The sequence below is a fragment of the Equus asinus genome, chromosome 21 (genome assembly GCF_041296235.1).
Source record: "Equus asinus isolate D_3611 breed Donkey chromosome 21, EquAss-T2T_v2, whole genome shotgun sequence".
NCBI classification, from domain to species: domain Eukaryota; kingdom Metazoa; phylum Chordata; class Mammalia; order Perissodactyla; family Equidae; genus Equus; species Equus asinus.
Genome location: NC_091810.1, coordinates 10,163,347 through 10,178,533, shown reverse-complemented (window position 1 = coordinate 10,178,533; position 15,187 = coordinate 10,163,347). Strand labels below are relative to the sequence as shown.

At 45.9% G+C, this 15,187-nt stretch overlaps 1 protein-coding gene across 7 annotated transcripts in view; it reads left to right on the top strand.

Annotated features, from left to right (window-relative positions):
• The first annotated feature begins 1,451 nt into the window (after positions 1 to 1,451).
• The window catches only part of SLC41A3 (solute carrier family 41 member 3), a 77,174-nt gene continuing 63,438 nt past the window's right edge, over positions 1,452 to 15,187 (top strand). For 2 of the 7 annotated variants that reach the window (XM_044754235.2, XM_044754231.2), the window contains exon 1: positions 1,549 to 1,688. The gene's annotated coding sequence lies outside the window, so the exon portion shown is untranslated. Of the gene's footprint in view, positions 1,689 to 1,842; positions 1,969 to 10,631; positions 10,751 to 15,187 lie in introns of those variants that run through there. The other 5 variants (XM_070492443.1, XM_044754232.2, XM_070492444.1 and 2 more) reach the window with 5 other exon arrangements.

Here is a 15,187-nt window from a genome sequence, read left to right as displayed (position 1 = left end):
AGCCAGCTTGCAGGAATGGGTGGTGCACACTGTCTGCCACTCACAAGACCCCGAGGAATGGATCCTGTGTCCTGGCATGGCAATAGTTCCTTGGAGCTTAGCTATGGCTGCCCCTTTTCAAGAGTGCTATGTTCTCCCGATGAATTCTCTACTACTGAGGTCAACTGTTAGTTGCCATTTATCATTAAACTTCTGCTGGTTTATTTTTCTTGCGTTAGAGTTAGGAATAAAATGAAATGTTTCCTGTACCCATAACTGTACTGAAACAAGACAGGCCTACCTCAAAATTTACAGAACCCAGGGCAAGAGTATAAATGAGGGCCCACAAACATATGTTTAAATAGGTAAAATTGCAAATAAAACCAACAAGCTGCAAAATAGAGTTCATTCTATTTTCTGGCCTTGACACATGTACCTCCATAGCAACTTGGGAGGCCAGGTTCAAACGTAGACTTCCTGGGCTCCTTGGAGCTCCGTGTGGCCCTGTAGGAAGAGACAGCCCGCGTCTGCCAGCGAGTTCATTCCTGGGAGCGCTGATCTGGCATACATCCTAGAGATGGGCTGAGAGCCCCTGGGAATCCCAGGTCCCGGGTAGCTGGAGCGTGGTCTGGGAAGTGTAGGGTAGGACCACTGGCTCCCAGTGGACAGAATGCTTTGTTCCATGGGGAGGGCAGGACAAGCAGGCTTCTGGCAAAACCCTGCAGGTGAGCTTTGCCTGAGGCCCCCTTCCTCTCAAATCCCTCATCCCTCTGCCGACCCTGGTTACAACAAGCCAACAGTCAAAAGAGATTTTTTAGTCAATCCGGGAAAATTGAACTGGACTGAGTATTGTTAATTTTATTAGGTGTGATACTGGTATTATGGGAATGTTTGAAAAACAGGCCCTATCGATTAAACACACTCAAGTATTTAAAGGTGAACTATGTCACTGGGACGCTTTAAAATTACTTCAGGAAACAAATAAGGTGTGTCTGTGGGAGGGATATAGAGGGAAAACAAAAGGCAAGATGCAGACCTTGACTGAAGCTGGTCGCCAGGCGTGCGGGCCGGTTCACCGCTCTGCTTTTGTACGTCTGAACATTTCCATTATTAAAAAGTTAACCACACAACAAAACACGAATCCTGCAAACGTGACGGAGCACCGGCTGCAGGCCGGGCATCTGTGCCGTAGGAATGACGGGCTTCCACATCCCTTAAAGAAGGGACCCTCATGTCCCCTTTCCTTCCCCGCCGTGATTCGGTTTCCTCCCTTGTCAACCAGCCTCAGAAGAGACCGTGCCCGGAAGGGCTGCGGCGAGCACCCGCTGCGGCCACGGATCGCACGAGCTCGGCGCGCCCCGCGCAGCTCGGTTTACAGAGTCACAGCCGCGGGGAGCCCAGCCTGCAGGTGACTCCGCGACGCACACGGCCCGCCGCCCACACCCGGCGCCGCCGCCCAGAGGCGGGTCTGGTGGCCCGGCCTTCCGGCCTTCGCCCCGCCCCGCCCGGCGCTCCCGGGTCCCCGCTGCGGCCCCCGGCGTTCCCCGGCCCCTGAGCCCCCTGCCGGTGCTCCCGGGGCCCCGCCGCGGCCGGGCCGGGGGCGGAGCCGGGCCCGGGGCCTCGCCCGTTTCCTCCGCGAGCCGTCCCGGTGCGGAGCGCGTCGTCCGCCCGCCGTGCCCGCCTCCTGCCCGCCGCCCGGAGCGGATCTGGTGAGCGCGGCCCTGCGGCCGACGGGGGTGGGGGGGGACAGGGGGGGGTGCGGGGGGGGTAAGCGGTGGGTCCCAGGGTGCCTGAGGCCGGGGTGAGCTGAGCTGAGCGTGGGTGCCAGGCGGGGCCGGGCTTTCCGAGGGAGCGCCTAGGGCGGGGGTGGCACACCGCGGAGGCCGGCCCGGGGAAGCGCCGGAGCTGGGGCCTGGGGCGGGGGTGGCGCGGAAGATGGAGTCAACTCGGGGTTTCTGACGGAGTTACCGTGGTGGGAGAGAGAGCCAGGTAGGGGCCCGGGGCGGGGGGGGGGGGGGTCCGCCTCCGTGCCACCAGGGGAGGGGTGTGTGCCAGAGACGGGACCCAGAGCGTGGGGGACGAGCCCCTTTCCTCAGGTGGTTCTGAGGCTCCACACATCCGGTGTCTGGGCTTAAAACTGACCTGCTCCGCGTGCAAATTCTCCACCCCCTCCCCCCACTAATTAGAAACTACTCAGGTGGGTCCAGCATGCTTGTCTTTAACCGGTCCTGATGCTGTGATCCTTTAAGGACCACTGATCTAAAACATCAGCTTTGAGGGGTTTGAACTGGCTGTGGGGACCCATCAGGTGTCCTGTGATGCAAATGCATCATTCCTTTTAATCTTCAGGACCCTATGAGTTGGGTGCCATTATCTCCATTTAACAGACAGGCCTTGGAGGCACAGAAATTTAACTTTTCTAAGGACACAAATCTGGGGAGAACTGGGATTCCAACCTTGGGAGTGGGCTCCAGAGCATCGCCGAACCAGGCCGCCTGGGAAGCCCGGAGGCTCTAAGGTGAGGGCCAGGCTGTGGCAGCTGAGCAGAGCTAGGTGGTTCCAGCATCTGCCCCACGGGTGGTCAGGAATGGCCCTGTCCCCCTGCCTTGGGGAGAGCACTAGTTTCTATGAGGTGCCCAGACCCTAGGATTCAGGACCAGCTGTCCCCTCCCCCATTCACCGCGTAAATGCAGTGCCAGTGTCATCAGTCTGGTGGGGATGAACTCTGAGGCATCGAGAAGATCAGTGACCTTTTAGACTCATGTGACTGGCAGCCCAAATGGACTCAATCCCCATGCCAGCCCGTCTCAGGGCCTGCTCCCGAAGGAGGGGCTCCTAGTACTATGGCTCATGCAGGGCTGTCAGTCCACACTACCGATACCTTTGTTGTGGGGGGCTGTCCTGCAGTAGCCTGTCCCTCTTGTGTCCCCTAGGGGGAAGCCTGGGTGGGGACCCCTGCCTTGGAGTCAGTGCCACCTCCCCCCAGCCTCACCCCTCCCTGTGGCAAAGGATTGGGTTTTCCTGCAGCCACAGCCCACTCTCCCGACAGGAGCCTCCCTGCCCAGCAGGCCTGCCCTTCGAGACCTGATTTGTCCCTCTGTACTCATTGGTATTGATCTAAGTGACATTTGAACACATTCTCCTTATGAAGCACCCCCACGTTCCCGATGAAGCTCAGGGCCTTTGACCACCATCCACAGAGACGTGAGGTCCCTGTTGGTGGATCACAGTGTCCCCACCCTGTGAGCGGCACAGAGTGGGTGGCAATGACTGCTGGGTGCTGGACACGGCTGGGCTTCTGAGCCAGGCAGCTCCCCTCCTTCCCGAGGTCACCCCTGGCCAGGCCTTTCCCTGCACCCCTACGTGTGTGCCTAGTGAAGGTGGACCACAGGACAGGGCAGCGTGGGGCGCTTTCAGACGACAGCCGTCGGGGTGCCTTCCCCAGGCCGCGGCAGTTTCCACTGGAGCTGTTTCTGGGTGGTGCCCGCAGTGCTGCCCGCTCCTTCATGTGGCCGCATGCCGTCCTCGTAGGGACGCCTACAGTCCAGCACTGGCTGTGCTGGGTTTTGCTGTTGGGTGTGTCTCCTTGTGCCCCCGTGTCAGTGAGTCACCACAGTTGTGCCTTGTTGGGTGAGGACATTTGTGCCCAAACAGTCACTGCCGAGCTGCCTTTGGCAGAGGGGGACCCCTGCCCTCCCCCAACCGGCGGCCAGGGCGCTTCCCTCTCCTGCGGCCTCTGGGCCGCCTGACTGCCTGGTGAGTCTTGTCTGTGGTGATTTGTCTTCCTCCTTCTGTTGAGCACCGTTTCTGTCCTTTGCCTCTGTCTCTGTTGGTTTTTGTTGTTGTTGTTTTGTTTTTTGGGTTTTTTTTTTTTTTTTTTTTTTGCTGAGGATGATTTGCTCTGCGCTAACATCGTACCAATCTTCCTCTGTTTCCAAGAGAGTGGATTGTCAGGTGAAATCTGTTGTAGCCAATCTTAGGGTGTGGGCTGCCAGCACAGCATGGCTGCTAATAGAGCAGTGCAGGTCCACACCTGAGAACTGAACCTGGGCCCCTGAGGCGGAGCATGCTGAACTTAAACACTAGGCCACTGGGCTTGCTCTCTACGCTGGTCTTTTTGTCCCTTGGTGCTGGGTGGTTCTTCATTGTTTTTGCATACTGTCCCTTTCTCTCGTCTGTTAGTTCCAAATATTTTCTCTAGACTTTTGCTTGTCTCTTAATTTTGTTTAGAAGTTTTGTCCCACAGAGTATTTAAACTTTAATATAGCCAATTTTTTTTTCTCTCTCTCTGGTTTTTGCTTTCAGCTTATTTTTTGGAGGGAGTGGAGATCTTCCCTGTTTTAGCCTTAGTAGGTTCAAATCCCTAATTTAGGGTAAAAAGTCCTTCTGATGGACTGCTTCCCTGGCTGCTCAGGCTATCTAAGCCCCTCCTGGCTGGTGGAGAGAGCGCAGAAAAAGCTGGACACCTGGACACCTGCTCTTCAGTGCTGTCCACGAGGCCTGGATGTCTGGGTACCTGCACAGAGAGGCCTCCCCATTCCTGACTTGGTGTAACACCTGATTTATGACTTCAGTACACCTGTTGAGCGGTCAGCACTTTTAAAGACATCTGCTTTCTTCAAAATGATTACATCTCATTTATTTACACAGCTAATAAATCAAAATTTATGCGTTTAACAAATTCTCCAAACATTACAACATTGATCACATGTGTATTTATTCAGACTTTTCTGAACACTTACTTAAAACTATACAACTAATATATTGGATTCCTATAATGTTTTCAATATGCACACAATATTATAATGATTACAAAATTAATCAGTTCAGTTACTCAGAAAAAAATCCAATACCATGGCTATAAATGTATGTCTTCATTATCTTTATTGTTATTACTCTTATTCTTTCCCTGTGTTGTTTTCCTATGGTGTAAGTAATTTCACTAATATTTTTGCATGTTCCTACGGTTTCAGGAATCTTGCCAAAGAAGAGAAAATGAAATAGCCATCTCAGAGCAGGACGTTGGCTGTAATGGATTGCCATGGATTGGTTCTTGCCAGGGGACTGGGTCCCGGTCATACAGCCCAAGGAGAGTCATCTGTGTGTCCTCAGGCTGAGCCCCATCTTGTCACAGAGTTGTAGTTGGTATTCCAGCAGACTCACATTCATGTCTTTTAGATGTGATTTTCTTTAGATGCGGCTTCTTTCTCAGCAATGAGGGAGCTCCTCCTGGAGCCAGCCTGGTTTCTTGGCATATTTAAAAACTCATTCGTGTTCTGCCTGAGTCCTACCACAATGAGTGGGTCACCCAGAGGTTTTACTCCCTTGGGCAGGAGGGAACAAATCTGTATGGTTTATGTTTCTCTAATTGGCTTGTTCTTGTGGAACACTTTGGGCCCTCTTTTTAGTTGGTTATCTTGTCTGACCATCTGGGAGCTTCAGCTGTGAGCCTTCATTCTGCCTAGTTATCCTGTGACCATGAGTGCTGGGTGAGTTTTCCTGTTCTTGGTATGGTTTTGCTTTTTCTAGCACTGTTTGACTGTCCAGTCTGTCAACTTAAAGTGCAAATTTATCTGCTATTTCACCCTCAAAATAAGTTTATTCAGGAATAGCCAAAAGAATTACTATTCAGGATGCTCATACTATAGGGAATCATAGGCAAATCCAAGGAATGAGGGGAGCTGGTCTTATAGAGAAAAAGGGGGTCTGTGAGGGGCTGTTCTAACAAAAGTCCATTGGGGGAAAGTAACAGTCCAGGGTGGCAACGGCTTCTGATTGGCTGAGCTGCAGTGTTTCTGATTGGCTGGGCTGTGGCATTTGTCATTGGCTTGGCTGTGGCATTTCTGATTGGCTGGGCTGTGGCATTCCTCATTGGCTGAACTGTGGCATTCCTCATTGGCTTGGCTGTGGCATTCCTCATTGGCTGGGCTGTGGCATTTCTCATTGGCTGAGCTGTGGCATTTCTCATTGGCTGGGCTGTTGCCAGGTGGGGAGAGAAATCTTCCTTCATCAGTAAAGTAGTTGTACTTCCTGCCAGAGATGCAAGCATCTGTCTCTTCCTATTTGGTGTAATTAACAGTATGTGATAGGTCATCAGAGCTCCCCTACAGGCCTTCCCAACTCCAATTTAGTTAGTTTCTACATTTCCCCTTTTGATGAAGATCTTTCTCTGAAAGCATCGCTGATCAACCTTCAGGCTCCCTGCACATAGTGCTCTTGTCTCTCACTGCCAGGAAGGACCCTTGCTGGTTGTCATGTCTGACGTTGGAGGGAAAGTGCATAGCAATGGGAAACTGTTTAGGCCACATTTGAGTAGCAAGGAAGATTAGAAGGGAGAACTCTCAGGCATTTCCCTTCTAAAGTGTCTGTTTCCCCCAAGGTTATAGGTGTTGAAGATTGTCTCAAAGGGCTGAGCCAGCATCACCTTATTGGGCACGTCATTTTCACAGAGATTCAACAGGCAATAGGTACAGAACTTCACAACAAGGATACAGAGTAAGATTAAGAGCAATACTATAGGCCTGGCCTGCAGGATGGTTCTAAACCGGGAGCCCAGACCTGAAGGTAACCAGCTGAACAAATCAAGAGACAGTGGGTTGTCAGGTGAAATTTGTTGTAGCCAATGTGCTTGCTCTATAATCTTAGGTAGTTGGGTTTCTACTTCCCACAGGTTTTTGTCCATGTGCAACAGGAGGTGTTCGCCACCGCACAGACACCTCTTTATTCAGCAAGTAGATAATTCAGCGCCATATGATTATCCAAAACTACCTTGGCTAGTGAGTGAAGGGACCATTGCTGAGCTGAAATGGCTTTGGCTCTGGCGCAGGCCAACTCCTCTGGTGTCAGGGAGAGCGTTATTGGCACTCACTCCAATCCATGGGGAGAAAGCTCTTCCCATGGAGGCAAACCCAGAGTCACGTATGCCTCCTGGGAGTTCTCATTTAGAGCGACCATGCAGATTCAACGGCAGAGACAATGAGAGGTCTCTGTTTGGTCATGCAGAGAGAACAGGACAGTGGATACAGCAAGGGCACGCTGTCCTTCTGTTCCCCAGCTGTCAGGGCAATGAGTTGCCCAGGCAGAAAGGCCATTACTGAAACCTCCACAGATGAAGAGGTAACCAGCGGGTGCACATGAGGCTCCCACGTCAGTGGCATCCTCTGTAGACTCGTTCATCAGCATAGAGCGTTCGCCTCGTGTAACCAAGGCTCAGACGCTGTGTTGTTACGTGCCGAGAGGTTGCCTGAATACACGGATATGTTGAGAAATACACAATTCTGCTTACACTGATTGTCCCACAAAATTTTTCATACAAATATTCAAAAGATCTTGTTTTCTCCTTGCAAGGTTGGGTTAACTTAAAGCAATAAATGAGTTTAGGTGGCCTTACCACCCCGAGTCGGTAAAATGGGCCAGCAGAGCATTTTACACAAACAGCAGCATGTGGAATCCCAGTGAAATTGCTTCTAGGGTGAGCTGAGGGTCGTTACTGTCTTGGACACACCAAGGTTTCCAATGGCAAGTCTCACAATCAGAGAGGTTCCCCCTTTTGGGAGGGATTAAGAAATGTCGGCAAGGGCATTGCCCTTCCGGGAAAGAGAGGGAGAAAATAAAGAAACAACAGTGGAAGAGGGTGCACAGGCCTGGTCCATTCGTCCTGGGAAAGCTGTCTGCCTCAGACGTCAGCTGCTTCTCTTCCTGGTCAGTTTGATGTGAGGTCCCAAGTATTTGTTCAGGACCAGATGTCAGGTGGAGCCTTCTTCAGCTGTGAGATGTGCACCCAAGGCTCGAGTCCCTGAAGTTTGGCTGCCATCTGGGTAGAGAGGAGGGCCTGATGTAGTCCCTCCCAAGGAGATTTCAAGGGCAGTAAAAGTGGAAATGTCAGTTTGGAGTATCACAGCCAGACATTTAAGGAGACTAGAAGAATTTAGGGTCCAGCCCACCTTACAGGTATAACAACACCTTAAAGACAGTAAACAGGGCTAGAATCTAATATCTACAAACATGCAAGCATAATTTCTCTCTCCACAATTACCCCCATTTTTATAAAAGATAATCATAGTAAAACTCATTTGTATTAAGCTTGGCCTGATTATTTATATAAGTGCAGCAAGCCTAGTGATCGACCGTGCAAGCTCTTTTTTAAGATTGCTTTGCTGGCTCTTGTAAGCAAGGTACTAGGTCAATTATTCAAGCAGTTCCTTAAAGCTGTGAGCCATGTCTGAGTGTCTGTACATCTTTCCTGAATATGACATTCTAATCAAAGCCTTGGTGATGGAGCCAATAATTCCAACTGTGTCCTGTTTCCAAGGAGAACAGACCTTCACTGAACCCGTGCAAATACACATATTGTCACGAAAAGGATACTTACGAGTTTCCAAATTCTGGAGGGATTAGGTAGAGAGAAAAAAATAAATGCTTCAACCCTTGTTGCAAAGTACACTTTACCAAATTGCTGTAAGTTATAGAGAGCTTACAGGAGAGGAGAAAAAGGAGCCTTGACATCTGGGAACCAAACATCAGAGCAGTCAGCCCTCCCCAGAAATTCCCACCCAGCTCAGTGTTAGGATCTTAAAGTTACCAAACCCTGTGTTCCAGAGTACTTGTCAGTCTTTTCCATGAATCTCTATGAAAATGAAACATTTTTATAAAAGCATCAGAGTAAAACAATAACTGTAACTGACAAAAGACTTTTAAAAAATTATTTTGTTGAGGTCATATTGGCTTATAATGTTGTATAATTTCAGGTCTGCATTATTCTGTCTCAGTTTCTTTGTAGACTCGCTACGTAGCATCGTGCTCACTACCAATCGTCTGATTTTCATCCAGCGCCATACGTATGCGCCCCTTTGCCCTTTTTGCCCTTCCTCCACCCTCCTCTCTGGTAACCACTGATCTGTTCTCCTTATACATGTGTTTATTCACATGTGAGTGAAATCATACAGTGTTTGTCTTTGTCTGGCTTATTTCATTTAGCATAATATCTTCAAGGTCCATCCATGTTGTTGCAAATGGCATGATTTTGTCTTTTTTATAGCTGAGTAGTATTCCATTATGTATATATATACATCACATCTTCTTTATTCATTCATCAGTCGATAGACACCTGGGTTGCTTCCACTAGCTTCTTGGCTGTTGTGACTAATACTGTAATGAACATAGGGGTCCCTAAGTCTCTTTGTATTGTTGATTTCAAGTTCAGTAGTGGGATAGCTGGGTCATATGGTATTTCTATTTTTCATTTTTGAGATATCTCCACAATGTTTTCCATAGTGGCTGTACCAGTTTGCAGTCCCACCAGCAGTGTACGAGGGTTCCCTTTCTCCCCATCCTCTCCAACGCTTGTTATTTTTTGTTTATAATCTTGGTGATAATAGCCATTCTGACAGGTGTAAGGTAGTATCTTAGTATAGTTTTGATTTGCATTTACCTGATGATTAGTGGTATTGAGCATCTTTTCATGTGCCTATTGGCAATCTGCGTATCTTCTTTAAAAAAATGTCTCTTCATCATATCCTCTGCCTGTTTTTTGGTTGGGTGGTTTTCTTGTTGTTGATTTGTGTGAGCTCTTTATATAATTTGGAAATTAACCCCTTATTGGATATATGATTTGCAAATATTTTCTCCTAATTGGTGGGTTATCTTTTTGTTTTGTTCATGGTGTCTTTTGCCTTGCAGAAGCTTTTTAGTCTGATGTCGGCCTGTGTGTTTATGTTCTCTTTTGTTTCCCTTGCCTGAGTAGACATGGTATTTGAAAAGATGCTTCCAAGACAAGGACAAAGACTGTACTGCCTATATTTCTTCTAAGAGTTTTATGGTTTCAGGTCTTACATTCAAGTCTTTAATCCATTTTGAGCTAATTTTTCCGTATGGCATGAGATAATAGTCTACTTTCATTCTTTTGCACATGGCTGTCCAGTTTTCCCAACGCCATTTATTGAAGAAACTTTCCTTTCTTGATTGTATGTTCTTGGCTCCTTTGATGAAGATTAGCTGTCCTTAGATGTGTCGTTTCATTTTTAGGTTTTCAATTCTGTTCCATTGATCTGTGTGTTTATGTGCCAGTACCATGATGTTTTAATTACTGTATTTTTGTGGTATATTTTGAAGTCAGGGATTGTGATGCCCCTAGCTTTGTTCTTTTTTCTCAGGATTGCTTTGGCTCTTTGGGGTCTTTAGGATTCTTTGTTCTATTTCCGTGAAGAATGTCATTGGGATTCTGATTAGGATTGCATTGAATCTGTAGATTGCTTTAGGTAATATGGACATTTTAACTGTATTTATTCTTCCAATCCATGTGCACGGGATATCTTTCCATTTCTTTATGTCTTTGATTTCTTTCAATAATGTCTTATAGTTTTCAGTGTATAGGTCTTTCACCTTCTTGGTTAAATGTATTCCTAGATATTTTGTTCTTTTTGTTGCAATTGTAAATGCAGTTCTGTGCTTGGCTTCTCTTTCTGTTAGTTCACCATTACTGTTTAGAAGTGCAACTTTTTTGGGGGGGGGAGGGGTGAATAAGATTTGCCCTGAACTAATATCCATTGCCAATCTTCCTCTTTTTATTTTTATTTTTTTGCTTAAGGAAGATTAGCCCTGAGCTAACATTTGTGCCAATCTTCTTCTATTTTGTTGGTGGGATGCCTCCACAGCCTGGCCTATGAGTGGAGCAAGTCTGCGCCTGGGATCCGAACCCACAAACCCAGGCTGCCAAAGTGGAACGCATGGAACTTTAACCACTCGCCACAGGGCAAGTCCACAACTGATTTTTGTATGTTGATTTTGTACCCTGCAACTTTGCTATAGTTGTTATTTCTCATAGTTTTCTTGTGGATTCTTTAGGATTTTCTGTATATAGAATCATGTCATCTGCAAACAGCAAGAATTTCAATTCTTCTTTTCCAGTTTTGATTCCTTCTATTCCTTTCTCTCGCCTAATTGCTCTGGCCAAAACCTCCAGTATTTTGTTGAATAAGAGTGGCGTGAGTGGGTACCCTTGTCTTGTTCCTGTTTTCAGAGGGATGGCTTTCAGTTTTTGCCCATTGAGAATGATGTTGGCTGTGGGTTTGTCATATATGCCCTTTATTATGTTGAGGTGCTTTCCTTCTATACCCATTTTATTGAGAGTTTTTATCATAAATGGGTGTTGGATCTTGTCCAGTGCTTTCTGGCATCTATTGAGATGATGATGTGGTTTTTATTTCTCATTTTGTTGATGTGGTGTATCACGTTGATTGATTTGCAGATGTTGCACCATCCCTGTGTTCCTGGTATAAATCCCACTTGATCATGATGTATGATTCTTTAAATGTACTGCTGTATTTGTTTTGCTAGTATTTTGTTGAGGATTTTGGCATCTATGTTCATCAACAATATTAGCCTGTAACTTTCCCTTTTTTGTGTTGTCCTTCTCTGGTTTTGGTATCATGGTCGTGTTGGCCTCATAGAATGAGTTAGGAAGTGTGACATCTTCCTCAATTTTTTGGACTAGTTTGAGAAGGATAGGTATTAAATCCTCTTTGAATGTTTGGTAGAATTCTCCAGACAAGCCATCTGGTCCTGGACTTTTGTGTTTTGGGAGGTTTTTGATTACTCTTTCAATCTCTTGTGATTGATCTATTCAGATTTTCTGTCTCTTCTTGATTCAGTTTTGGGAGGTTGTATGAGTCTAAAAATTTATCCATTTCTTCTAGATTGTCTAATTTTTTGGCCTTTAGTTTTTCATAGTATTCTCTTATAATCTGTTGTGTTTTTGTGGTATCTGTTGTAATTTCTCCTCTTTTAATTTTATTTATTTGATCTCTCTTTTTTCCTTAGTGAGTCTGGCTAGGGGTTTGGCAATTTTGTTTATCTTCTCAGAGAACTTAGTTTCATTGATCCTTTCTGTTGTTTTTTTAGTCACTATTTCATTTATTTCTGCTCCAATTTTGATTTCCCTGCTGGTGACTTTGGGCTTTGTTCATTCTTTTAGGTGTAGTTTAAGGTTACTTATTTGAGATTTTTCTTGTTTGTTGAAGTGGGCCTGTGTTGCTATCAATTTTCCTCTTAGTACCGCTTTTGCTGCATTGCAAAAGAGTTGGTATGTTATGTTTTCATTTCTGTTTCTCTCCTTGTACTTTTTAAATTTCTCCTTTGATTTCTTCATTGATTCAGTGGTTGTTCAGTAGCGTGTTGTTTAGTCTCCACATATTTGTGACTTTCCCAGCTTTTTTCTTGTAGTTGATTTCCCATTTCATATCATTATGGTCCGAAAAGATGCTTGATATGATTTAAATCTTAAATTTGTTGAGGCTTGCCCTTTTTTCCCCAGTGTGTGGTCTGTCTTTGAGAATGTTCCATGTGTACTTGAGAAGAATTTGTATTCTGCTGGTTTTGGATGGAATGTTCTATATATATATCAAGTCCATTTGGTCTAGTGTTTCATTTAAGTCCAGTTTCCTTGTTGACTTTGTGTCTGGATGATCTGTCCATTGATGTAAGTGGGGTATTTAGGTCCCCTGCTATTATTGTGTTCCTGTCAATTTCTCTCTTTAGGTCTGTTAATAGTTGCTTTATGTACTTTGATGCTCCTGTGTTAGGAGGATCTCATAACTCAGCATTATGTTCTCTTGGTGGAATGTCCCTTTTATCATTATATACTGCCTCCCTTTGTCTCTCATTGTCTTCTTTACCTTGAAGTCTGCTTTGTCTGATGTAACTATGGCTACAACTGCTTTCTTTTGCTTGCCATTTACTTGGAGTATCATCTTCTATCCCTTCACTCTGAGCCTACGTTTGTGTTTAGAGCTGAGATGTGTTTCCTGGAGGCAGCATATTGTTTGGTCTTGTTTTCTAATCCATCCAGTTACTCTCTCTCTCTTGATTGGTCAATTCAATCCATTCACATTTAGAGTGATTATTGATATGAGGGCTCAATACTGCCATTTTATCTCATTTCCCAGTTCTATATTTCCGTTGGTTTTTTTTCTTTGTATTTCTGACTGACATTTCAGTTTGGTGGTTTTCCTTGATGGTTTTCTCATTATTTAGGATTTGTGACTCTGCTCTGATTTTTCGTTTAGTGGGTACTGTGAAGTTTGTGTACAAGATCTCATAGATGAGATAGTCCATTTTCTGTTTGCCTTTTATCTACTTTAGCGTAAGCATATTGCATCCCTTTCCTCTCCCCTTCTGAATTATTGTCATTGCAAATTATTTTTTGTGTTGTGAGTTTGTGGCTAAATTGAATTGCTTATGGTTATTTCTGGTGATTTCTTTTCCTTTATCTCGTATGTTATAATTGTTTGCTAAAGTATTCTGGTGGAAAGGTGCAGTTTTCTGATTTTGTCTGTTATTTATCTCCTTGCTCAAAGCTTTGTAAATCTTTGCCTTTTTGTATTAGGTATAAGGGCTCCCTTTATCATGTCTGGTAAGGCAAGTCTGGTGGTGATGAACTCCCTCAGATTTTGTTTGTCTGGGAAAGCTTTTATTTCTCCATTGTATGTTAAGGATGTTTTCGCTGGATAGACTAGTCTTGTCTGAAAGTTCTCATCTTTTAGTATTTTGAATATGTCATTCTCTTTTCTCCTAGCCTGTAAGGTTTGTGTTGAGAAATCCACTGAAAGCCTGATGAAGGGCCCTTTGTAGGTTATTTTCTTCTGCCTTGCTGCCCTTAGTATTTTTCCTTTGTCATTGACTTTTGACAGTTTTAATATTGTATGTTTTGGAGAAGGCCTTTTTGTTGATGTAATTAGAGTTTTCTTGGCTTCATGTACTTGCATGTCCAGCTCCTTCCCCAGGTTTGGGAAGCTCTCAGCAATTATTTCTTGCAATAAGCTCTGCTCCTTTCTCCCCTCTTATCTCTCTGGGATACCTTTCATCTTTATGTTACTTTTCCTGATTGAGTAAATATTTCTTGAAGAATTTCTTCATTTTTTAAAAATCTTAGTTCTCTTTCCTCCTCCAGGTCAAGCATTTCTAGATTTCTGTCTTCTCGGTCACTTATTCTCTGCTCACAAAGTTCTGCTCTATTTTTTATGGTTTCTAGTTTTTTTTTTTTTTTTAAATTTCATTAATTGTGTTCTTCATATCCAGAATTTCTGTATAGTTTTCTTGAAGGCTTCAGTCTCTTTGGTGAAGTATTCCTTATGTTCATTAACTTTATTCCTGAGCTCATTGAACTTCATTTCTATGTTTGCTTGTAACTCAGTGAGTTTCTTAATGACAGCTATTTGAATTCTCTGTCATTTAGACTGTGGTCTTCTGTGGCTTAGGTTTGGTGCCTGGAAGCATCATTTCCCTTCTATCCTGCAGTGTTGGTGTAGTTCATGGTGTATGATGAGTTGATCCTCTGCCGGTGCATTGGTGGTAGTCTGATCGCAGATTCCACTTGCCACTGCTTGTAGGGGAGGCAGGGGATGTTTTCTGTCTCTGCCTTGTCTGTTCCTAGTTGTGCTGGCTGGGCTGCTCCGAGTTCATGAGGGCTGGCCACAGCTGCTTGCCAGGTTGTGCTTGTGCAGGGGGGTTGCTGCATGTGGTGGGTGGGTTGCATTTGTGCAGGTGGGGTGCCTTCCTGAGTGCTGGCTGCTATGTTTGCTGGGTGGGCTGGTGCACTCTTGTGAGTGGGACCCCTCTGCTCAGTGGGTTGCTTTTGCATGGGTGGGGTGCCTCCACACTGGCCTGGTGCTGTGCTCAGTGGGCAGGTCCCGTGGGCTGCTGCACTCGGTGGGTGGGGCACCTTTGCAGGGGCCAAGCTGCTGTGACTTGGTGGGGAGCACATGCACAGGTGGGGCTGCCGTGGCAGAGTGGGCACACCTGCTGGCCAGGCTGCCACTCTGAAAGTGCTTGTGCATGGGCTGGACTGTCCCTACCTCCATTCACAGTCATCCCAGCCTCTGTCTGAGGATCCTCGTCCTGGATTGCTGCTGCCAGGATGGGGGAGGATCCCACTCTGTTAATTATGCTTCTTCCTGGGAGGCCAGTACACCCACCTTCATGTGTACAGGTGTGTGGATCTCGCAGGCATCTTGTTATGCTGCGTAGAGAATCCTCTGCTGGCTACTGGATGTTCATTTAGATATAACTTAGAGGAGAGACACAGGGAACTGTCACTCTGTCATGATGCTCACGTCACTGTACAAAAGACTTTTTAGAAAGGCAATGGGTAAATGCAGTTGACCAGGAAATTTGGTTATTTTTGTGCCGTATATTTTTAGATAGTAACTAGAAT